The 26695-nt window shown below is 39.8% G+C and overlaps 1 protein-coding gene and 1 long non-coding RNA gene across 3 annotated transcripts in view; one reads left to right on the top strand and one right to left on the bottom strand.

Moving 5' to 3' along the window:
- Positions 1 to 26695, bottom strand: part of bsna (bassoon presynaptic cytomatrix protein a) — a 119093-nt gene that overhangs the window by 87777 nt on the left and 4621 nt on the right. The gene's annotated exons all lie outside the window — the stretch shown is intronic.
- Positions 11841 to 21922, top strand: LOC115010533 (uncharacterized). 2 transcript variants are annotated; one of them, XR_003832487.1, is made up of 4 exons: positions 11841 to 12154; positions 12826 to 12976; positions 16317 to 16359; positions 21780 to 21922. It is a non-coding gene; the product is annotated as an uncharacterized LOC115010533 (long non-coding RNA). The 2 variants fall into 2 exon arrangements; XR_003832486.1 differs by lacking the exon at positions 16317 to 16359.

Here is a 26695-nt window from a genome sequence, read left to right as displayed (position 1 = left end):
GACAACCCCGAATGATGCTGACTCTGCACTCTCCTACACTCTACACTAAGTACTAAAAAGCTTTCCTGAAAAACTCATTTCTGCAGAAACACATTTGAGTCTATTCCTGCCTGTTTCTGTTTTGTATTTGAAGTTTCAAATTGGTTTATGCATACATCACAAAACAATGTTCTTATAAAATAAAGAAGAAATGTGTACCATTACATGTCACAACTGCAATTGTTTAATTTGATAATATTCAAACAATGAGCAGTGAATAAACAATTCCTTGACATGTACTTGTGTTACATATAACTTGAACTAACTTTTCAAATAATAGATCCTCTAAAGTCTGAGTTGATGTTGAAGTTGAGTTGAGTTAATATGTAGACGCACTCGGATTGAAGGAGGCACTTGTAATGTTTTAAAATGAGCCTTTCAATATTTCAAGAGATTATCTATTTCAACTGAATTTAATTTGCATGTTTTATTTCTGCTAGAGCATGCATATCTGCTCAGCAAACCACATGTCCTGTGGTCTCCTTTGAAGAAGTTATCAATCTGTCAGAAGACTGTTAGTTCTCAGTTTATGTAGACGCGTTTATATACAGCAAATAAAATTGTTTCTTTTTACATCTTATTAGTGTAAAGCCATAAAATCGCCATTCTATCATAGACAGACGCTCACACTGACTAATAGCCAGACAGCAGCTACGCAACCCAAGAGCCACAGAACAACAACCCACAATAGCTTTCCCGCTATAAAGTCTTCTTCTTATCTAACTTACGAACATGAACACACATCTTGTCTTGCACCTTAGCTTGTCGATCGAGCCACCAAACAAAGAAAGGGCTCTGGTAATGTCAGTCACTAACTGGGATAGATAACTACAGAAAAAGCTCTCCACATATGATATGTAAAGGTACGGTGTAAGTTTGTTTACTTTGCCTCTTGTTCCCCTGCCAGTGCTCAGCCTGCCAACCGCTGTCAATCAAACAAAGACATGCCCCTCCAGTTAGCAGAGAAAATCACCATTGATTAGTATTTCTAAAATGTCTCTTTTACACTTTGTTTCTTCCTCTTAATAATAAAAATCCATTGACAAAAAAAAAAAAAACACATTGACAAAAAAAGGGATGACTAAATGTGATTTCACTTACACTTTAAGGTAACTAAAATGACATGTTTTGGTTAAGTAACAATGTTGTTCATGATTAAAAGAAACTAATGTTGCATGTTGGTTGGAGGCAGAATTGAGTGTTCTTCATAACAACATAACTCACTATTGATGTTTTTTCTCATAAGAGAGAACATCATTATTCCATGTTTGATACAGCCATTAGTTATTTTGTTTAGTGGGCTATATTTGTAAAGTCCCTATACAAAGGGTCACAAAGTAGAGGTAAAGCAGCAAAATGCAAATTACTCAAATCAATTTGAAAAGCCACAACTGAATATTGTGTGATTAGAGATGTAGCTCCTTTATATAACATGGAAGCAGGCAGAATCGTATTGATGGGAGTGTCAAGTTACCTACTTGTAAAATGTATGGCACACAAGTCAACTACAAGTATGTAAATGCATGCACACCCAAAGACATGCTTTTACCCAAGACTAGAAAATCTGCTTTCCAACACACGCATGCACGCAAGCTCACGCGCACACGCACACACACACACACACACACTGCAGACCATGACTGCTGCCTCTCATCCCCAGCTTATTTTAAGGAGCTCAGCTATCCTCAAACCTGCAGGACTGATTTCCTTGAACACATTTCTGTCTTCCTTTCTTTGTTGCCGTCTCTCCATTCACTTATCCAGCCACACACACACACACACACACACACACACACACACACACACACACACACACACACAGAAGAACCTTACATTTGAGTTCACCATGTGTTAATTAAACTGTTGAACTGATACTAAAATTAAAAATAATTTTGTGGACTTTTCAATCGCGATGACAAAAATAATACCGCTATTACTACCTCGTCTTGGCCATCTTTGGTGCACCACTGTGTAGTTAGAGTGCCACAAATCTTGGAGGTTGCCTGTTAATCCACTGACCCGGGTAGGACTCTTTAATCAGGAATAATCGTTCTATTTAGTGTTAGTGAGTTTTTGTTGGAGCGTTCCATGCTAGCCACCAAGTTAGTCGTAACCTTTATCGACTGGCTAGACAAATTAGCACGGTAGAGAACAAAACAATTAAATGAATAAAACTGAACGCCAACTGTCAAAAAAGTTGGGAGTATGATACTGAGCGCATATCATGCAGCTGTAGGAGTGGAAGTTGATCAGAGCAGAGTTCACTGTGAGTCTAATCTAATTTGTCATTAATTAGCCTGGAGACACAAAGAGATGACCGGAGAGGAGGCGGGAGGACCAAAATCCAATCAAAGAAATAAAACAGTGTCGAGGATGAAATCTATTAGGGTCTCTCTTTTGTCCATCTCAACATCCCTCATGAAACACGCACAGTGCAGCTCTCCACAAACATTTAGTTGCACACTGCTCAAACTAAGATAGACATTTAATATTGTCAAAAAGACGTTCACAGCTTAAAGGTTACATTGTATTTAGGCTCAAATGTACCCTTAACTGTGTGTGTTGTTCCTGTGCTGCCTTTCAGTCTATTGCCCATCTACACACCTGTTCTGAATCAGCCTCGTTAGTCCTTCTCTGCTCCCAGAGTTTCCCAGCCAATCAAATCAGCTCCCTGCCTTTTCTCCTGCTTAACCCTTTGATACACAAGCTATCCAAACCCCTTCTAAGGCACAACATGGGTAGAAAATGACCCGTATTGACCTATAATGTTGGGTAAAAAATGACCTATGTATGCCAAGTGTGATAAAAATTAAAACAAGACATACTATAATAATAATAATAATAATAATAATAATATAATAATAATAATAATAATAATAATAATAATAATAATGTATTTAATTAATAATAAAATATTTATTTTAGCAGTAATTTGGTCCAAACAACACATTTAATATTCAAAATCTTTATTTGTCACTTTGTCACAATCACACATAACATACAGCATACAACCGATAACACTGTAAGATATTGAACTGTAAGTGTATCTGTAGTGTAACTTGAACTGTGGTGAATGTATAAAATCAATGAATAAAAGAAAAGAAAACTGATTAAATAAAAACATATGGGTACAGCGCAAATTACCATCTCAGTGCATACATGTCTCACAAATGACCCAAGCTTCTCCGTCCATCCCTCCACCTGCACCTCATACCCTCGTCTGATTAGTGTCTTACATTATAAAGGATACAGTACTTAAAGAACCAATTAATCTATTAAGAAGAAACATGTGTGCAGGTGGATAATACAAACAGTATGCATACCTTCATCTTTACACTTTCTCTTTTGATTGGTGTCACGCCCACTCACTGTCTCTCTGTAAACCCTACACAAACACACACACTAACACACACTAACCTTTGAAAAGGAGTCACCGTTCTAACATCAGTCGAGAGAAGAAAAAGGAAGTGTAACACTTTAGGCCTTGATGACAGTTTGAGCTATTTCCTGTGGCTGTCGCATGCAAAGTGTGACATGGATACACACACATTCACACTCAAAAACACACACACATACAGTACATACTCACACACACACGCCGGCCAGCTGTCAACATAAAATATTCATGTCTCAGCTCTCCAAGCACTACAAGTACAGGTTGTTAACGCTGCTTCACAGACAAAACTCGAGGTGTGATTCGTAACATCGGCAGACATTTTACTCAATACAGTAAAAACAACTTAAAAACTACATCCCAATAACATATATAAATGTGTGCCTCTATATACAGGAAGTTGTTTTGGCTCAAATGTATGCAGTGTTCCTTCACCATGCTGCTGCACAGTCATACATGTGCAGGGTGGTGATAGCCTAGTGGTCTGGTGGTACGCCTTCCAAACCAGCATTGTACCCACCATTGTGCCCCTGAGCAACGCACTTAATCCTGAGTTGCTCCAGGGAGACTGTCCCTGTAGTTAGTTCACTGTAAGTCGCTCTGGACAAGAGCGACTTACAGCTAAATGACCTGTAATATAATACATAACCTGGGAATTGTCCAGGGCAACTAGCCACAGTCCTGTACTGCTGGCAACAACACTGCAAGTGAGACCAATATGGTAAACTGTATACACTGTAGCATATGTATGTAGCATATACTGTATTGTGAAGTGGGGTGAAACATTAGTGTCCCAGCCCTCCATTTGACTCCATTGCACAAGTTTGTCAACGTAAAGCCTAAAAACAAATGGGGGCCCACATTAGCATTTCCTCACATTAATTATGTATGGAAATGAATGTCCATTTTAAATAATATGGGAATGTCCCTGTAAGTGACAACACACAATGAGGTGTCCTGATACAGTAAAACAACTGACGAGGAAAAGGTGAGGAACAACATGACAAACTGTTGTGAAGTTCATTTCTTTCTACATCGGTCAGCCCACACTTGGTTTTCGCCGTCGGAGGCTGACATTTGGTATGGAGGTCAAGTGTTTGTAAGGTTGTGTGTGTGAATGTATGAACGTGTGGATGCATGTGCGTACATGGTCACAGCTATTACGAATTTGCACTTGTTACCTTGCGCTTGATTTTAATTTGTTGATCTCATGCAACCCTGCAAGTTGGATATATGGATATGGACACTTCACAAGAACTGACAAACTCAAATATCAACTATTTCCTTGTTTTCTTTGTGACAAAATTGGATCCATAAACACCAGCTATAGAACACAGTGGGGGAGTGTAACAGCACAGTAGGAGGAGAAGCATAACAGCTGCTTCTAAAAATGACAGAAGCCCAGATCTTTCATTGCACAATTTCACTCACTTTGGACAAACTGTGGGAGGTCTATTATAAAAATACAAGTCTGACATGGTTACATGTGCCTTTATTACATCAAAGTGAGGTTGAATGCATTTGCCATGAGCTTTAATTGGCTAAGAGTGGCTAGAAATGTCACATGTAACGTAAAGTAAATGAAGCCCACCGCAGGCATCAGAAGATGTTTGTGGTTCGGTGCTGTGGTCTGGCCTTATCAGCTCACTTTCTCTGTCTCGGGAACAGGCTGCATAAACATTAACACATAGACTGTATACACACACGAAAAACCACATGTAGTACATTAGACAGCCTCACATGCTCCTGCAGAATACATATTCACCTCCACACAGGGACATGTACACAGCTTTTAATAGACCTGTCCATTGTCAGGGTCTGCAGCCATTCACGGGAAAGTGAAGGAGCAAAGGAGGGAGAGGATGGGGGCGAACACACATCAGTAGGAGTGTTTGTAGAAACTCAGGGTGAGGATGAGGATAAGATGGATGTAGAGTGTTGGGAACTGACACAACAAGAGAGGGGGGAAATAATAGATGAGTTTATTATATTTCAATGTACCAGGTTACAAAGTGCTTTTCAAAAACAAGAAGTGGAAGTGATAAGAGATGAGAGATGTGAACAACACTTACATTTGTGTGTGATTGTGCTAATTAATGTAACCTATACTATAGCCGACAGCCTACGAAGCAAGGCCCTTTTGCATCTCCTCCTCTGCCTTTCCTGTTGCAGTGTATGTGAAGGACATCAGCTGACAGGAAGTAGTCATGGACAGAAGCTGTTGCCTAACAATGCACACCGGGGCAGCCCGCTCAAGTCAAGTGGTGTGTGATGTTATGTATGGGAAACACTGATACATTTTGCATGTATTTAAAAGCAGTCTACTTTAGTGTAATGTTTCATCACGCTTACATACATCACATATAGAGGTGGAGTGTCCGTGGGGGTGGGGATGGGTGCGGGTGTCTAACTTCCTTCGGGTGGGTCGCTTTGATTTATGCATACATGCGGATTCGGATGACACCAGAGCTGATCCGCGTATCTCTTGTTCCCATACAACTAAACTGCATTCTCAATTACATTTTGCGACATATTACGGTCGCAGTTTTACACATGTGTTTTTACAACGTACTGAATTAAAACAAAATAAGACAAATAACGCAACAACTTGGTTAGGTTTAACAAAAAATCATGGTTTGGCTTAGGATAAGTACGTTTGTAATCTAATCTAAATTACATCCATCCATCTTGTGTCCATTTACTCTGCCCTTGTGTTTCTGCCTTTCTCCCCAGCTGTGTCTTGTTCCCTCGTTTGGTGTCTGTGTATTTATCCCTGTCTGCCCCGGTGTGTTTTGTGGGATTGTCATTCATGTTACATCGTGTCCTGCTCGTGTCCTGCTCGTGTCCTGCTCGTGTCCTGCTCGTGTCCTGCTCGTGTCCTGCTCGTGTCCTGCTCGTGTCCTGCTCGTGTCCTGCTCATGTCCTGCTCATGTCCTGCTCATGTCCTGCTCGGTTTGTGTTGTTTTGTTACTTTGTATTTTGTTTGCTTCGGCTTTGTTTTCAATAAAGCTTGTGTTTTTGTTAAAGTCATCGTCCAGTGTACTGCATTTGGGTCCTCACCTTCACTGCACCGTGACACGTAAGTTTTAGGAGACCATGTTATGTTGCTAGCAAAGTTAACTTAACATTTTTCTTAATAAGAAATATGTTGTTATTTCTGTAAGTGGGCTTACATCCAAACTTGTCACCAATGTTTTCTTTCACTATTTTTCATAGGTGTCAGCTAAGCTACTTTAGGAAGGAAGATGATGTTCCTACTCTTAAACTCACCTGGTGTCTGGTGTACATGCTTTGAACAATGTGTTTTAATTTTTATTGTGGGAATTTAGGTGAGACAAGAGAATTAAGCAAAGGAATTTCTTTTGGACTCAAAAACAATATAGGTCGATAAATCTGGATCAAGTAGAAATGTATGAATGAATGCACAACAGCAACATGCCGTGCAAAAGAGCAACAGCAGTATCAGTAGAAGCAGAATTCACTGAGAACATCCAGACACGATGAGACATGTGCATGAAAATGACTAAATGTTACAATAAATATTAGCTTTATAATGACGACGAATATAGTGTATGAAGAAGGCCAATATGTGAAATGTAACATTAGTGGGTCTGCAGGGGGCACACGCGGTATGCTTCACATTTATCTTGACTGTCAGTCATTGAGTGGAGGCTCTTATGCAGAGTGACTCCAGTGAGGGAACAGTTTGTCTGGCTGCTCACAGTCATGGCAGCACACTAATGTACTGATCAATATTCCGCACAGAGAGAAGACGTTCCAGGAAGTATTCCCATGATGAAGCACTGAGATACTACAGCTAATTATGGAAACGCTCACCAAGACACAAACAGCACACATTTTTATTTCGTCCCCATACTTGTGAGGACACACGTTAATATAATGCATCCTCTGGCCCCTAACCATAACCTTGACATCCGCGCCTACATGCTTACACTAACCCAAATCTGATTCTAACCTTCATCAAGTCTTAACCCGAAAAAAAGCTCTTTTGAAAAAGTGAAGACACTTCCCAAAGTCTTCACTCTCAAGTTCTAAAACTGATCCACAGAAAGATACAGGACACACAAACACACGTCTACACACGTCACGTGAGCTGAGCAACTCAAGCATCAAGTGATTTTACACAAATTTAACCCAATTAAAGGGGATTACTGAATGTCAGAAACAACAGAACGGCAGGACATGAACAGCAATGTTTGTGTAACCTTTCCCTTGTGGTAGAGCATCTACGTTGTTAATAATGGTTTAGTATCTACAGTGTCTAAATTTGGGAATCTCTAAGGTATCTTAAACCCAACATTTTACAGTAGAGGTTCACTCTACAAATAGAGAAGTAAGACCTCCAGCCCACACACACAACCACTGACAATAGAAAATAGGAAAATAGAAAATGTATTTTTTATTTCAAATCAAATTTACCATAGAAACAAAATCATCCACGGATGAATGTACAACAGGAAAAAATTAAATGGACGACCTGAATGTCAGAAACGACAGAACTGTGAGGACAACTAAGAAAGGAGTGACACAGATCGATTGTCTTAAAAGGAAGACATTGAATACAGACTTAAGGATGATCAGAGAACAAAGAAAGGTTTCTGCAGACCCCTTACTTTAAAACTTTATATTTACCCTTCTAACAACTTACATATAACAGGAATGTACAAATACAGTTTAAAACCTAAAAAAAAGAAGAAGGTATGTAAGGGAAAAGGACAATAATACATGTGCAAAGATAATAACAGTGTTAGTTTTTATGATTTACAATCCCACTGGTATTGTTCTCCTCTAAGGCATGTTTATGCATTAGATATGCATTAGGTTGTTGCAAGAATGAGATTAAGGACATTATGTGATATTTTAACAAAGTGGCTATTTTCAAGGAAGACATTTTGGCATGTCACATTAATAAAAGCCCTGGTTTAAATAATAAAATAAATGATGGTTGAACTCCATTTAGCTGCTTCAGTTTCAGGCACCTGATATTGTGAATGCTGGCTCACCGTCACACTGTCATGGGTCACTGGGACACTTGAACAGGACGCATTCATCGTTAGTGTTGACACCACTTGCTAGTAGATACACAAATGATTTATAAAGATTTATGCTGGCATTTAAAGGTGGCTAATCCTGCCCACCTACAATAAGATTGATGGCAACAAAATAAGGGAGGTCCCTGTACGTCTTTGTTTGACAGATTGAGAGCACTTTGACAGATTAGATGCTGAATATTTTAATGACGCTGAATTAACGGCTTTAATAAAAGTGAATACATAATGAAATTGATACATAGCATGTTGAAACGGTCGGGTGTGCACACTTAATCACTCATTTACTTTAAAAAGAAAGTTTACTTTGCGTAGACACACTGTTCAATTATAAATGAACCAGGCTCTTTGTTAGCAGCTACATTAAACACTTTCTACCTAAGAATTATATTCTAATGTGATTTAAGAGACATTATGGGACATTTTCCAGCTTCAGAATACTGAATCAAATCTGATGCCACTTCATGGTCATTTTTTCCCATACTTCTCATAACACAAAGGAAAGTTGTGAACATCCATGTGCTTACATTTGTGAAATCTTGTGTTCTTAGGTTTTGTTACAATAATTCACATCACCTCTATCTTCCAAAATAAGCTAATGTTTGTTGCATCTATGTGCAGTTACTGAGCGTCGCAAGCTCAGTAAGAGAAACAAATGAAGGAGTTAATATTCTATATAATAGTTCGATTTAACATCCAAAGCACGGGTCGTCAACAGGGGGTCTATGACTCCTCGGGGGTCCACAGGTAATTGTTTGATAATGTTTACACATTACAGTAACATGAATCCAACATATTAGCAAAGATAAATCTGCTCCATCTCTCTTTCAGCTAAAGTGTCCTGATCTAAAAGCGTTCTTCACCTTTATACATTTCTCTATTATTTCCTGTAACCCACCAAAACGTCTGGAAACAGGCCTCTGCAATAGAGAAACGATTCTGAACCTTGAAATGTAACATCTAAAGACACAGAGAGAGACTCCTCCTTCATTCAACACCTAATAACACCTCAGCTGACAGTTCATTCTCTGCTTAGTCCTGATGAATGGACTACACACACACACGCACGCACGCACGCACACACACACACACACAGACACATAAAGGTCTATCTCAGCATGATTACCATCAGCAACCTTCTGGCCAAAGAGAAAGTCATAAAACTGGCTCACCTCTCACTTCTGAGGCTGTGCACACACACACACACACACACACACACACACACACACACACACACACACACACACACACACGCACACACGCACAGTCCAACTTCCGTTCCAATTTCATGAATTCTGCTCTTATCATGCCATCGAAGTCTACACTCTGTTGCCACAGTCTCACACATAAACACACCCCCGTATCCATCCTCAGTCATCTATACACACACTCACACATACACGCACACACACACAGAGACACACACACCACCTGTGCCATTAATCCATTGCCTCCATTCACTGAATAACACTAAATGCTCGATTGTATCGACCACTATCACACTATAATGCATGTTTCTTAATTAAAATCTGCCTCAGCACTTTGAGCTCAGGCCAATATCATCTCCATGTGAACTCTGAGTGAGTAACCATGTCTCCTGCAAAATGACGTTCCCGTACAAGTAAACTGCATTCTCATTACATTTCGAGGGAAGCGTATTCTTACGGTCGCTGTTTTAAAACATGTTGTTAACGTTGTGAAACAAACAAATCCAAAATGGAACAAAACCACTTAGTTATTTTAGTAAAACATCATCGTTTGGATTCAAATTAGTTTATATATATCGTTATTTAACTTGCAGACGTAAGTTAAAATAAGTGAACATTGACTTTTAGTTTCACACGGGACAGCGGACTTTGATTAGTAATGTATTTGTGATACGGAAAAAACATAAAACGTAATCCGAGAGAAAATATGTTTTCCTCTCGTAACCTAAGTGACAATGAGAACGTAAGTTTTAGGAGACGGGGCTGCTGGGAGGAACTGTGTGTTTAATGTGCAGGATCATGCAGAGATAGAGCATGCAGGCATTTAGTTGTCAATTTGTTTCAGAGAGACTGAGACAGAAAGAAAAAAGAATATGTGTGCGTGTGTGTGTGTGTGTGTGTGTGTGTGTGTGTGTGTGTGTGTGTGTGTGTGTGTGTGTGTCTGTGTGTGTGTCTGTGTGTATGTCTGTGTGCAACTTGTGATTAAAACCCTGGGTCTAAGCCTGTGCTGTTAGATCAATAATAGATTTGAGTCAGACAGAAAAACAATACCATGAGGTAGTGCAATGGATGGATGGGAAAAAGTAAGAACTCATGAAATGTTTGCAAGCAGTTTGCAAAATAGAAAGTGTCAGTAAAGGAAGATATTGAGTAGAAGGAGGACAAGGGGCAGAAAAGGGACAAACAAAGGGGAGAACGGGAGCTGTCGAAAGAACTGGAAAAAATATGAAAAAACAAAGCGATAAAGAAAATCATGGTGGATGATGGGATTTCAATGCATTTCTAATGAGATAGTAAAGAATGTTGCTCACAGTACATACAGTACACAAACACGAAGGATCTCTTCATGTGAATGTTTATTTGTTTTGACTTGCTCACATAGACATCCTCTTTTGTTCTGCAGCACTTTATAACGCTCCGATGGGAGGGATGACTTTTTAAAGGAAGAATAAAGAAAGCTTGTGTACTCTCTAACATAGATACTAAATAAAACTGCAGATGGATTCAGTATCCATGATCCTTGACTTTCTAAGTAGCTATGTAATATTAACAAATAATAATTGACAATACACAACAAAGTGTCCTTACATATATTTGTGTTGTGTCCTGATACGGGGGGAACAAACTCAGTTGTTCAATCCTCTGCCAGTTAAAGGGTCCACAACTGCTATCAGAGTTTCATTGGGTCTGGAGGGATGGTAGGTATGGTTTCCACTCTATTTCAATTCAGAAAATGCTTCTCATGTCATTATAATCGATGAGTAAACTGAAAGTGAATAAAATACCAACAGCATCGTAAACAATACAGACACATTGACATGGCTTGTAGATGCTGAATTCCACTCGAAATGGTCCCATCCTATCTCTGCCAATGCTCAAAGTCCAACTGAGATAGCATTTAGTAATCCCGGTTTGTATTTGAAAGTAATGCGAACGGATTTTTTAAATGTAATGTTAATAGTGTTTATTATCAAAGGACCAGTATGTAGGATTTAGTGGCATCTAGTGGGGAGGTTGCAGATTGCCAGTAACTGAAAACCCCTCCAGTCAGAGAACTACGGTGGCCTTCAGGTAGCGTAAAAACATGAAAGGCACTCACCAGAACCAGTGTTTGCTTTGTCCGTTCTGGGCTACTGTAGAAACATGGCGGTGCAACATGGCGGACTCCATGGAAGACTAATCCCAAGCAATCCCATATTCAATTTCTGCTCCCTCTAAAACCCACTTGACCTTTAAAAGGAAGAAAAAAGGTATTTGGTGAAATATCAGAAATTTTCCTTTTTTTAACTCGGCTGGAGGTGTGTGTCTGCGTTTGATTGACAGCAACTGGAAGGCTGCCAGGGTGACGGTAACACCGTAGGGAAGGAGAGACAAAGTAAAGACATCAGCCCCTCAAGGTATTATTCGTGGTACTGCATCGAACCGGACTAAAGTGACATTTGAAGGTATATTTATGTACTTGCGGTGTAATGTGCTGTAGCTGAGCAGCTAATTAGCTCTCTAGCAGGCAAACTGACGTTAGCAGTGTACTTTTCCACAGTGAATGTTTGAGTGGTCGCTTGTTCAACAAGCTAAGGCGCAAGACAAGACGTGTGTTCATTGTCTGACTGTCTGCCTGACATTACTGCTTTATGTAAGATGTGATTGGCCGTATAGAAATAAGGCCTCCATCTATTTGGATGGATTCAATCCAAATAATTTAGGGGGGGGGGCACTATCATGAAATAAAAAAATGTAAAATATAAGTTTGTGATTTACAGAGCATATATGTATTATGTAGCAGAAGACATAAAAACATGTTATTTTATCTTACTTATGTTGTGAAAAGCCAAATTAGAGTTTACCTGTACCTGCTCATCAGTTCAACATTATACATCTAAGATTTGGAGGGATGAAACCCTCTTTTTAATGGTCACACATGCAGAGCACACAGCACACAGTGAATATTTGTTCTCTGCTTTTAACCCATCCTAGTACCAGGAGTCTAGTACTAGGAGCAGTGGGCAGCTCATAGGACAGCAGCCAGGGAGCAATGGGGATTGACTGATTGGGGAAGAGTGACGTCCTAACGGAGTTTGATTAATTGATTAAACATTTCATTTTCTGCTTTGATTAGATTCCATGGATGACTCGAGCAACCCCATGAGGCAGACACAATATTGAGGACATTACACCAAAGGGTGTCTGCAGTCTTCCAAGAGGCAGAGGCCGATAAGACATCTATCCACCCAGGAAGCCAGCCCGACAGCGCAGACCTGTTTGCGGAGGTATAAGAGTGTGAATGAGTTGTATAACCTCCACCTCAAACAATCGTATCACACAGGGACAGCACCCAGTCAGCATTTTAAAAACCTCCTACGGCCAGTCTCTCCCTCTCCATCAACCACCGCTCTCCCTCCTTCTCTTCTCTTTTTCTCCAACATATTCCTCCCTCCTGTGTGTGCATGTGTGATAGGGGTGGACATCAGTGGCGTCTGCGTGTGTTTGAGTCTGTTTCGGATGGGGGAGGATGACCAAATATGTGTGTGAGAGATAAGTGACGGAGCGGAAGAGTCTAAAGACTGTGTCCTCAAACGACTTCTCTTAGCTGACAGGTGGTCGACTGACTGATATGACAAGACACGACAGCATCAGTCATCTCAGAAAATGTTCAATAACAGCACCTGTTTATGTTAAAGCAACAAAGCCGATAGCGGCTGTAGAAATTATGACTCAAAAAATAGGACTTGACCAAGACACCACTGTTAGTTGTTTTTTCTTAAACATGATCACGATCATTCCCAAACCAATTGGCTAGTATCTTAACCATGACACTGAAGTCGTCATGTCGACCCAAAAGAGATCTTTACCAAACCCTAACCAAGTTGTTGGTGCATTGACTGTTTGAGCCAAACTTTAATCAAAGCATTTAAACACCATTAAACTTGATTGATTTCAACACTGATGTGTAACTGTTTTGATCGGCGTTTGATTTGGAAGATTTCATTGACCCCAGATTTGTTGGAAACATACCTATAGACAAGAATGACAACATCAAGGGTTAATAAGGTGGGGTCTAAGGGGCAACCTCTGGGTCTGAAAAGAGAAGCCAATGCGGAACTCACATTCTTTTTAATGGCCAGCAGGGGGCGACTCCTCTGGTTGCAACAAGAAGTCTGATTGTATGGAAGTCTATGAAGCAATGACCCTACTTCTCACTTCATTACCTCAATAAACATGTTCCTGATATGGTCTCAATCGCTACAAGTGATCTTCAACATGGTGTTCATTTCCTCATTTAGAGTAAAATAGACGATAAGGCAGGATATGCTTTAGAGCTTGGCTACCTTGTGATTGACAAGTCGTTACCACGGGCATTTTCCATTTTGGGTGTCTGTGTTTTCGTCTTACAATTTAAACCCTTTTTCAGTGTCTTTTTCAGCTCCACCCTCTCGTGTCACTGCTGTATCCCAAAAACCAAGATGGCGAAGTCCAAAATGCCGAACTCAAAGCTTCAAAATAGAAGTCTAAAAACCAATGGGTGACTTTGCGGTGATGTTCTTTATACAGTTTATGGTGAGGTCATCACATATTCCAATTTTCTTTGTAAACAGACAAGACCTTCAATATAATAAAATATTGATATTATTAAAAGGAATACTTAAAGACACATTGAGCAATTGTTGAATGGACACTGAATCAAGTGACACCAGGTTATGTGAAATGGTTGCATCTAACCCTTCTCTTCTCTTTTTTCAATTAGTTTCTCTAAGCGTAGGTGCTCTCTGTCTGTCCATCCGCTGGCATCTGTGAGTGCCAGCAACAGGCATTAATCATTTAAAGCAACTCATTATAAATGCCTGCGCCTGAACTCCTGGGCCAGCAGCTGCACTCTGTGTGTGCGCGCATGCATGTGCACATGGGTGAATGTGAGCTGACTAAAATATGCTTGTGTCTGGATGGTTGCATGTTTATATAAGTGTGCATGTATGCGCGTGTGTGTGTTAATGCTGATGTGTAGAATATATGTGTGCATGTGTGTCCAGGTGTGTGCTGCTTGCCTGGAGCCTCAGCTGCTCTTCTCTCATGGTTAATGCATGTGGAGAGAGAGTCCTCAACCCTACAGTTTTCTCCTCTACTTCCTCCCCTATATCACCCTACTTCCCCAGAATAGACCTGATCCTCACCGTACATGCAAAAAGATAATTCCGATTCCCTCCCCGTTTCTGCTGCACACCTCAGAAGACGAGTCAGTAAGAGAGAGAGAGAGAGAGAGAGAGAGAGAGAGAGAGAGAGAGAGAGAGAGAGAGAGAGAGAGAGAGAGAGAGAGAGAGAGAGAGAGAGAGAGAGAATTGTTTATATGGGCAGGAAGATAAGAGGTGGTAAAAAGAGGGAGGGGGGTGATAAAGACACATGAGGGCATATATTAAAGGTGAGGAGAGGGAGTAGAAGGAGGTAAAACAGGGGAAGAGAAAAGCCTTCTTTTAAAAAGACAGCAGAGAAACTCCCTGAGATATCTGATCAAACATCATAATGACAAATACTGAGTGTCTAAGTACATTTCTAGCAGTGCTGTGCTACAGACTCTCCTCCTCACTATAAATAGAAGTAAAAGGTTTCGAAAGGTGAACTGATGCAATCCAATAAACACAGTTGGCAGTCGCAAGAAGTGTCCGGCGACTAGACTTTAGAAAGGAAAACAAAAGGAAAAACTACATTAACGATGAATGGAATAGAAAAAGTTTATGATTGCCAATGTGGACACATTTAAAAAATATATTATCACAGTATTATTTTAATAATATGTTATTATATATGTAAAGGAATAGTCAAAAGCAAATGATAAAAATCCAAGTTCATCTCAGGGTGAAATTGTTATAAAGCTATTTAAACCAAAATCATTCTTTCTTTAATAATATGAACCTTCTCCAGTATTTAAAATCTCACGCTGTGACTTATTTCAGTAAGGTTTTACTTGCACTCCTTTTGTTTTCTTGCTCTATTTCTGTCTCTCCAGTCGCTTCCTCTGCCAGGCGAGCTGGGCTTTAACCCGTGCCAGGTTAGATACGTGGAACAGGCACAGGCCACACAGACATACAGCACACAGTATATAGGGCAGCTATCACTATGATACCTCTGCTGGGCTAAATTGAGAGATTATCCTCAACTGGCCGTACAGTGACACAATTTCCCATAACCTATATCCGCTCTTTAGTGGGAAATATGTTCCACTACAACAAAGAGGACTGTATGTATATTAGTGTGTATAGTGCTGTAATGTTTTCCCTCGCTGGCACTAAATATCCACAAGCAGAAAAACATGCCATTTGGCGCATTTTTCTCTCCAAAGCACCTGTGTCACTTTCAACTCAAAAAGCCCCGGTGGGAAACAAAGCAAGTGTGTGAGTCCAGCTTTTGTTTTTAAATCATAGCGCTTCTCTAAACAATCTCATTTGCAAAGAATACAATGAAATACAGGAGTTGCAGTTTCATCAAAACCTATATTCACAGTTGACTCATATCCGGATAAAATCTAAATTAAATTTAAGACACATTCACAGTAAGCCACATATATGCATCTCTGTACGCCGGATCACAAATCTAATGCAATCCGTCTTGGCTTTTCAGACTCAGGGTCGGCCCCCCCCCCACTCCAGTGCAGAAGGAGTTGGTAAGGAAACGAAGAATAAACTGAAGTTATTTATAGTCTTTATGTAGTAATATCAGGACACAATTATCATGCATAGATAATAAAAAAGAAAGCAAATGTAGAGCTTGCTGACTGCAGTTAAAGGCGTTTGTGTTTTGCTTCACACATCCCATTGCATTAAAAGCCGTAGCTGACCATAAATAGGTGAATTAAGTCACTTTTTACAAGCAGTTGGCCATTAGCTAACCACTTACAAAGTGATGTGATGGGTCTGGTGCCATGTTAGCCATTAGCCTACCACACTGATTTTTTTTCACGCCGTACATGAACTTCATTAGTCTCTTGGCATGGAACCACAGTCAGGCTATCTGTTGATATGTTCAGCAGAAATCAGCTGCTTGCTAAGCTTATGCCATAATCTTTTTAAATTCAATGTGTGGGCAGAATTGTTCATATTGATGCAATACATGTGAATAAAGGTACATCTGATGCTCTCCACGAGCCAATCGTTATTGCACAGAGGCCTACTATTATATAAGTATAAATAAAACATGAATAAATAAAGAAATATATTACTCTAACTAAAGGGCATGCAGAGATTTCAGACCTCTGTCGAGGCTGTTTCCATAAGTGAGAAATAATGTGTGTATCCTCCCTGTGATTCAATTACGCTCCAAAGTGTATTGTGTTCTTCTTTGGCCCATGCAAAAGACAAACAAACCAAAAGAGAAACAAACCAACAAATCAAACCGAAAACATAGCCTAACTTGGCGGCGGTGAAAGCAGGAAGCGATGATCTGCTCTGCTGTTGTTTAGATTTACGTTTTAATTTATGTTCTGCAGCTTTTGAGGTATCCCTGGAAAGTAATAATTTCTAAGAATTGTCATTCATATGCATAATATCTCAAAACAACAGACTCATTGACCAGGCAGGAGTAAACAATACAGACTGAGCTATGTTTGTTTGCATGTGCAGCACGTGTCCCCTGCTGAACCTCTTTGCCATGACGTCCCAACATGCCCAAAGAGCTTCACACATGGAAACATACAGCAACACATTATAGACATACAGTGACATCCACCGTAGAGGACCCAGTTTCCGTGGCGACAGTCGTGTTCGCCTGTCAAGGTGTGAAAACGGCCAGGAGTGAGACAAGTAGAGGGAAAGTATGAAGGTGTCCGGAAGGAATGATAGGAAGAAAAATCAGAGGTAATAGGATAGCCCCCCAAAAGAAATAGTTAAGAGGCTGGGGACGACAAAGGGGGAATAGAAGAAGAAGTCAAGTGGAGTGGGGATTACTAAAGAAGACGAAGAAAGTGATTCTGTGTGACTAATTTGAAAGAACGGGGCAGTAACAAAGGAGGGTTAGAGGTGTTAGTCCTACTGGAGTCACTCACAGTCAGAGGGAGTCTGGTGACGATCAAACGTGTCCTAATAAACTGTGTAAAGACTATTTAAAGTCGACCATCCTCTGCAGCATGCATGTAAAAAGCACTTTAGTTAAACATCATTAAAAATGACACTTGAATACAGACTGCACATACAGACTTTGCTCCACATACTATAGGTAGGAGCTTATCGTTTTATACAACAGAAGATGGTTGGCTGAGGCAGCCTTCTCATGATTTTGCTGATTTCTCACAAAACATTTAGCTAAAGATTTGTCAAAGTGGGGAGAATAGGTGGGCAACACAGGAGCCCAATTGTTAACAGTAAATGATAGTAGCTAGAGCAAATTCACCTGTCTTAAGGCAATGGGGAATCAAGGTCAGTGCAAAATGTCCCTTCTTCATGTTGTGTGCTAGATTGTCATGTACAGTACAAAACAAATGTTCATTATACTTTACCCGGCTGAAAAAAGGAAGGCATTACAGAAAGACTTTGCAGCAAAGAGCTAAACACTGGTGGCCTTTTCAAGATGGGAAAATTAAGATGGATGGACTTTGTGCTGATGCCAAAGTTGCATGTTTTTGTTGGATCGGTAATCAACCACATTAATCACTTTTAACTAACTAACCAAATTAATCTTGTCATTGAGCTCTGTCAGTGCAGAACAATGACATATGGCTTGTGGTTGCGGTGAGGAAGAATCTTCTGGTTTCTCCTTTACAGCGAGTGTGAGTCCGTACAAAGTGTAGACTGCATTGTGCTGTGTGCTGATACAATGTGCATGTGCATGCATTGTGTGTCTGTGCACACATATGGGAATCTACATACAGCATGCACACATATCTAGATTTGTTCATAAGTGTACTGTGTGTGTGTGTGTGTGTGTGTGTGTGTGTGTGTGTGTGTGTGTGTGTGTGTGTGTGTGTGTGTGTGTGTGTATCTCCACTGAGCTGCATCTGGAGGCTTTCAAATAGGATTTCTGCTGCCTGGCGGAGGTTTATGCCGACGCTGGGGCTTTTGATTCGCCGCTCGCTCACGGACAGCCATGCATGACAAACTGCCTCCTCTACCGCAGAGAGAGAGAGAGAGAGAGAGAGAGAGAGAGAGAGAGAGAGAGAGAGAGAGAGAGAGAGAGAGAGAGAGAGAGAGAGAGAGCGAGAGAGAAGAAACTGAAGACGAGCAGATGGAGAAAGTATGAGGCAGACAGAAAAGAGGAGGTGGATAAAAGGTAGAGGGTGTTAGAAAGACACAAGAAAGGAACAAATATATGGACCTAAAATGCCTCGAATGAGTGAAGAAGAAAAAGATGGAGGATGATGGACAGAAAGAAAAAAGTGTGCGCTCTGTAGTTAGCTTGGAGAAGAGGGGGAAAAGGATTTTTCAAACAGTGCTTTTCAAAAAATGCTTTCCTCACATTTCAGCAAAGTTGTGAGGTGATTACTTTCACCACTTAAAATGAAACTTAATTGCATGTCAGGATTCAGACAATCACTTTAAATTCTCACTGGCAGCGACACCCCGCGGATGACTAATACAGTGTGTTATTTGTGACTGTTTTTTCAGTCTGCCGTATTATTTCACCTAAGCCACTGTTTCTGCATCTCAATTAAGCTTCCAGACAGTTCAAACTGTGTGAAAGAGTTTGCCAATAATGATGTGCAGTGGAACAGGCCGGCTCCTTTGTGGAGCTGTGATACATTTGGCTTGGTTTCAGCTTGGTTAGAACTTCCTCAGGAGCCATTTAGGTAGTGATTTATAATATGATGATCAGATCTTTGTGGAACGTGAAGGCTTTGTTTCCGCTGTTTGGAGGTAAGATTGTGGTTTAGTTAAATATTTTTTTTTAAATTAACTCATCCTGCCTTGTTCTTCCGTGAAATCTCAATGCACTGTAAGGCCTTTTATATAAAGATAAGTTTGTTCTGAAACATTACATTAAAACTTGGGCAGAGGTTGTGACTCAAACAACAAGAAGAGCGAGAGACAATGGCGCGGTGATGAGCTGACACCAGCCACTATATTTATCTCAGTTCTAGGTGTCGTCTGAATTATCATCATTATCCTCCGTCTGCGGTGATAAAAATATATCCTCTCATTTAGATCAAGGCGGTCGCGTGCGTCATTACAGAGAAAACCGTCATTGTTTTTAGTCTGTATTTGCGACCGGTTCCATTCCTCTGGAGGGAAACTGCCATTAGGGTGACAAATATATTACGTTGTAAGCGAGAAATGTAAGAGGTAATTACTAAAGTGTCATTTCTGTAACCTGTGTCATTAGCGTTATTATTATTATTATTATTATTATTATTATTATTATAATCAGCAGGACTGCTATCCAGAATAGGAGCCAGCATTGGGGCCACAAACACACACGGTTGAGGTGGGTGCACTCATCACGCTGTGGGTTTCAGTTTGGCAACTATTTTCTGAACTATTGAATTAGACAGACAGTAAAAAATTAAAATAACATTTTATAAACTAATGTTGGGACTGGAAATGTCTGTGTGCGAGTATAGATGTTCGTACAGCTGCATTTTACAGACTTCAGGCTCAGATGTCATCACAAACACCTTTTATCAAATGTGCAGCGTGATGACACCTGAGACGCTTCACTCATGAACACTGTAGGATGTGGTTCATGGCTTCAAAAAAGTTTATGTTATTTTTTCCTTCATGAGATTGCTCGTGTTTATGTACAATATCCTCAATGAGCTTTATTCTTATATTCTAACAACAACAACTAATAATAAAAACAACATAAACTGAAAGTGATTATTTCCTTGAATGTTCCCAGGTGTAAGTCTGTGAGCATAAGGCATTAGCACAGATCATGTGAAGTGCTGGTAATGACAATGATGCTTCCCTTGTGTGTGTGTGTGTGTGTGTGTGTGTGTGTGTGTGTGTGTGTGTGTGTGTGTGTGTGTGTGTGTGTGTGTGTGTGTGTGTGTGTGTGTGTGTGTGTGTGTGTGTGTGTGTGTGTGGGTGACCTACAACTGTGAGGTTAAATTAGCCGTGATGAAGTAATGCAATAGCTCAAACGTGAAATGGGCTGGAATGTTCTCCATACCAGGCGGCAGTGATAAGGTGCTGACGTCTTCGCTCGTATCATCATAAATCTGTCTATATCCGTGTACCTGTCTGTCACCTCTGCTTTGTTTTTCTAAACCTTGTTCCATCACTTCCTCACAGGGTTTTTTTTCTCTGCATTCGGCTGGTTTCTTCTCTCACTTCCTCTCGCTGTGACTGTCTCTGTTGGTTTCTCTACTGTTTTGCTGCACTGTAACACCTTTTCTGTCTTTCTAATTCATTCACACATAGTTTGAGAAGTCACAGCGCAAAACAAACAGTGAGAGATTGAAGGGGACAACTGTGACAAATATGGCACAACTGACAACAAGACATAGCACGAACTTCACAAACAGGATGACATTCATTCTCCAAATACAATAATGAATTCACCCACATCTCCCAGAAAGGACGTTTACACACTAACTATTTGGAACAGCAAATGTGTTATGAAAGAAATGTAATGCTGTCTGCGTGATGTTTTTCATATTGAATATACCTTCAAAACGTTCAATGAAAATGGATTTAATTTGGTTTCCGTATCTGCTCAGGATAGGGAGACTAATGTCCGTGTACTGTGTAAGAGTAAGTTAGTTTGAGACAAACATACTTATTTTCACCCATACCACCTCTACTCTACTTAACCTACCCAAGTAGTTTTGTTTGAATTCACAATGTTAATCCTGTGTTTAAAACTGCAACCACAGTGGAGCATTGTAGTTTGACGCGTAGGGCTCCCCAGTGACCTGACCAAGCGTCCGCATGTGACAAGATGTGAATGAGACTGGGTTGAATTGGATCGGTCAAAAAGACTTTCCTACCAACAGTCAATGTTAGTTTATTTTCATTAACACGGTCGTTCCTTAACCTTATATCCGTGCTTATAGTTGTAACCTTGATGATGATAACCATAACATTAATGAAGTAGTGTGACGGCCCCTGCTTAACCTGTCTTGTGTCAGTCACTGTGTTGATTCTGTTCAAGGGGTCAGTGGAGCTGATGACAGTATTCGGTCAGATCTGGAGCACCTGGGCGAAACCCCATTGTTTTGGCGTTGTCTTTTGTTTTCATAACTTGCTTCGCAGCTTATGTCCTGGTTGTAAATAAATCACTCATATATTTTGGCATTTCGTGTCCTTACCGTTTGTTTGTCATGGCCTAGAGCCGGGGTTATGACGGTAGTAATTCTAACCCACACCACATTTCCTGAAGTTTTTTTCTGTGTGAAACTCAGCCGAGTGTAAATCCATCACATGCAGATGATCCAATTCCTCAACAAAAGTTAACACTCTTACCTTCTACTTATTGGTTTTTGGCAGCATTTCAGATGTAAAAACCTAATATTCTTTTTACATTTTTACTCAGAGGCCTAGAGACCAGTGATCAAACCATTCCGTTGCTTCTTGTGTTAAATATCCTAAGATTACCCTTAATAAAATCTAAATATTATAACCCTCTTGTGACTTCCTCATGGTTGCTCCCTTAACTGCACACTCAGTTATAATAAAGATAAATGTAATAATAATAAAGATAAATGTTAAGCAAAACTTTAAAATGGTCACAGGAAGCCACTCTGTGTATGTGTGTTACTGAGCACAGAGAAGCATAAATAGAATGTGTGACAGACAGGAGATGAGATATGAAAGGAGGGAACAGAAAAAGCACAATCTGCAGATTTCTCCGGGAAACTAATTAATCCAGCACACACACACACACACACACACACACACCCACACACACACACACACACACACACACACACACACACACACACACACACACACACACACACACACACACACACACATTTCTATCAGCAGCCCTACGTGCATGCTGAGTCTAAAATTAGTACGTAGTCTGTTGAACAACAAACACGCTACAGGGAGGAAGGCGTGCTGCCAGAAGGCTAAGATGACAAACGGCTGAGAGACAATAGATAGATGGATTCAGGTACAAGAAATATCATCAAACATTCATAATCTTTTCTATATTGTTGCCTCTGCCAATAAAGATTTACGGAAAAACCACTGTCCCAACTGTTCTGAAACTAGGTGGGAAGGTGTACCGACATTAGAGCAGATTGGCCTTGGCAGAGGTCAGCGCTCTCTGAATGCGTTTCTAGCTTGTTTTGTTTTGTTCATTGGCATTAACTGTAAGTGTAGTGGCTCATAAATACAATTACATGAGCTATAGTATATATGTATTTATAAAACGGACATGTCAAATCAAGCAATCTGATTGGTTCTTAGCCTTGATATAATGAGCGTATATCACGGGTAGAATTGTAGTTACTTTTCACAAGAAGTCAGTATCCTCCGTCTGAGAAAGAACTACAACCGTTACAGCTGTTAAATTACGTCTGTTAAGAAACAAACTTACAAAGCTTTACTATGTAAATAAGAACAGAGTTCCATTTGTTCGGTTGCTTTTATTATAAATAATATCAGCGTGAAATGACAATAATCAAACACGTACTATACAGTCTGAAACACAGACGTGTTTACAGTTCAATCTGGTTCCGGGTTCCGGTCGCGCATGCGCCAATACAAGGGACCGTTCATTTATGCAATCTGTATAGTACAATGTTCTCTACTCTGGAGGAGTGGATCGATCAGTGCCTATCTCCAGAGAAAAAAGCCCCTAAAAGACGACATGCAGAGCTACGTGAAGAGCAGGTAAACCAAATGGAAAAAAAACGAAACGAACAGAACACCGCGCTAGCTGTTAGCATTATGTTTTGTGCAGAAGGCAACGGAGGGACTATTTTATTTTGAACATCATTATTTAATAATAAAAACTATTTAAATTGGAGTGTGTAGTTTTCTTTCATATTGCCGTTTTATAAAAGCAATAGCTCACTTCAGACCGTGATATATGGTCATTATATCACAATTAAGGGGGAACCACGGCCCTCAACTGTGATATAATGAGCATATATATCACTACTTTTTCGTTAAAACAATTGTCTGTTTTTGTCTCTGCTCTCGGCCAATCGTCTCACAATGCACCCATGATTTTATCTCTTTCATTCCGATTTACTGCAAATCCAGTGTGAACATTGTCTGGTACACAGAAGGTGTTTATAATAATAATAATACATTGTATTTATAAGCGCACTTTTCATTTGAATAAACAAAACTCAAAGTGTTTGTGGCATTAGAAAATGAAGCTTTATTTGGAAATAAAAAGTAGATTTTGTTCTTCTATATCTTTTTAAATTATAAAGTAATGAGGAAATACATGTTTCTCATGTCCGCCCAGTTACTTGTTACTTTGTTGTCATTAGACAGACGGAGTTAAAGTTTCCATTTCCACTGTGCCGCCCACTGAAGGCACTTTAGATAAAAGCTTTCACAAAATGGCATGCATTACATTCCTCTCACTAAAAGCTTATAGAGTCACTTTTATCAACATATTTGCATCAAGGTTCACGCTTCTGTGTGTTGCTGAATTAAAAAAAATGAAGCAAAAGCGGTGTAAAGGGTGTGATTGATGCATCAGTTTGCACGACCAGAGGCTGCTAATAGCTTTTAAATCTCTGAGTCAGAAAGCAGATGAATCTCAGTTGACGCAAATCGTGTAATTAAGTCGACAACAATACAGAAAAAGTAGAGCATTGTTTTGCAATAAAGTTTTAGATTTAATTTAGGCAAAGTTCTTGCAAGATATTCTAAATTCACTGCAGTTTATGGTCAAACCTAATTATGACTTTAAAATGCTGATTAGAGGTTCTCCATTGATTCCTTGCCTATAACCTTTAACACACAGCACAATTTCAAACCAAAATGCTTTTTACACCGAGCATGAGCTGCTCTGGAGGCAGAAATAATCTACCTAATTCAACCTAATCTCCGGAAATAAAGACAATCAACGAGTTAAAGTTCAATTTTAGCGTTATGTCTTAATGTTGCATTAATATTTAACATCGGGGTGAAGCAAAGCAAAAGGTTAAGACAGGGGAGAACTAATTATATGAAGCTAGTTAGCCTGTTGACCTTTTATTATCGTATATGCCTGAATATCACAACAGGGGAAGATGTTACTGTGTGTTTAATGATTTATATTGTGTGACTGTAGAGTGGGGCGGACTATTGAACAGCTGCAGAAAACATTTCGAGGCCATGTTTGATTGTTAAAACTGTTTTCACAATTGCAGAACATCTGGATAAAGTGACATCCTGCAATCCTTCCAAACACATTGTTTACGTCCAGTATTCAGATATGAGACACCGCAGTGAGTTTCCAGCATCTCTCACCAGGTGTACTTTCTCAACGATTGAATAACTCATATAAATGAGTTGCAAATACATAGCGTGTGTGGGTGTTTCAATACCCCTCATCCATATTCATAAGAGCTGCAACACTCAGGGTTTATCCTTTTAAGGTGCTAGACTGACAACGGCAACACATCACACACGCAAACATCAAATGAAAAGGGGTTCATCTGTTTCATTGCAAAATGCTACTTATTCCATTTTAGAAAGAAAAATGCTGTAATTTATTTTACAGTAATCTCTAAAAAACTTATGATTCTAGTCTCAAAAATAGAAGTATTTTTAAGTAAAATGATTTCATAACTAGTTTGTTTGTCTGTTTGGCTGCATGTTTACGGAAGAAACCACTGGCATGTTTTTAATTAAACTTGGTGGAAGGGTCAATCATGGGTCAAGGAAGAACCTATTATATTTTGGAGCGGATCCGAATCACAGGGTGGATACAAGCGTTACTTTTCATTCATGGAAATGACCTTGGCAGTGGTGCAAACCTTCCAGTTTAGTATTTGAAATTGAAATTCTGACCTCATGAAGGTGCCAGATAAAAGGTTAACAGATCACAAAAGTTATTACAATTTATCCTGTGACGAACATAAACATCTCTAACACGTTTCATGGGAATCCAACCATTTCACGCAAAACCATAAGCGTGATGGTGGCGCTAGAGAACAGTCCGGGGGATTCATCCTCTCAGCTGGCGAGAACCTTGTAGAATAGTGAATCTTTTTTAAATACTTTTTTCCCCATTATTTAAAACAGACTTGTTTAGTGGGCAATAAAGATCCGACTGTTGATATGACTTGACTGAATTTGTGATTGAGAGTCATATGCAAGCATTACTCTTTTCATCAATGATGATTTCCAGTACGCTTGCACCTACATGTGATGAGTGGAGCGATGCTCGTTTCGAACGTATCGAGGCCCTGTGTCAAATTATTCAATTCCAAAGACGTTTTGATGCGTTTGATGATTTGTCAAGTGAAATCTGTTATACTATACTTTTTGTATTCTGTGTCCAAGAACATGGCGGGATCACCAAATCAACTGTTACATGTTATATACATTATTCAACGTATTTAGACCCTAGATAGGTATTCAAATAAACTTAGAGAAACACTGAGGAAGGACTTTAAAACCACCTTGAAACGTGGTAGGAGAGAAGTCTTTACAAATATCTTAAATAGAGTATTAACAGCTGCTTACAAATATCTAACTGTATGTGAGGATAGTTAGAGATCATGTAAAGCCCTATCATATGATACTATAATCTACAATGACTCACCATTAGACCACAAAAGGTCAATTAATAGCCTGAAAGCCACGTTTCCTAAAGGCCACCCCTCCTGAATCAGATACAGGGACTATAATCTCTCTGTGATCCTCGTCTTTGGCTGATAATTGGTGCCACTCTCCTGGTTTAGTCTTCTTAATGTTATCTGATGCAAAGGGCGTCAGAACGTAACAAGATATGGATGCTGGCAGTGCTTATTAGATTACCAGGACAGAGAGTGCCATCGATTAAATACAATAATGATGTGTGATTCTATACAGAACGGGGTGTTCGACCCTCAACACACAGCTGTAGAACAACTGGAGGAAGGTTCTCATGATGTGCTTATAAGATGA

This window comes from Cottoperca gobio, chromosome 7 (genome assembly GCF_900634415.1).
Source record: "Cottoperca gobio chromosome 7, fCotGob3.1, whole genome shotgun sequence".
NCBI lineage: Eukaryota > Metazoa > Chordata > Actinopteri > Perciformes > Bovichtidae > Cottoperca > Cottoperca gobio.
This window is presented reverse-complemented; position numbering and strand designations above follow the sequence as displayed.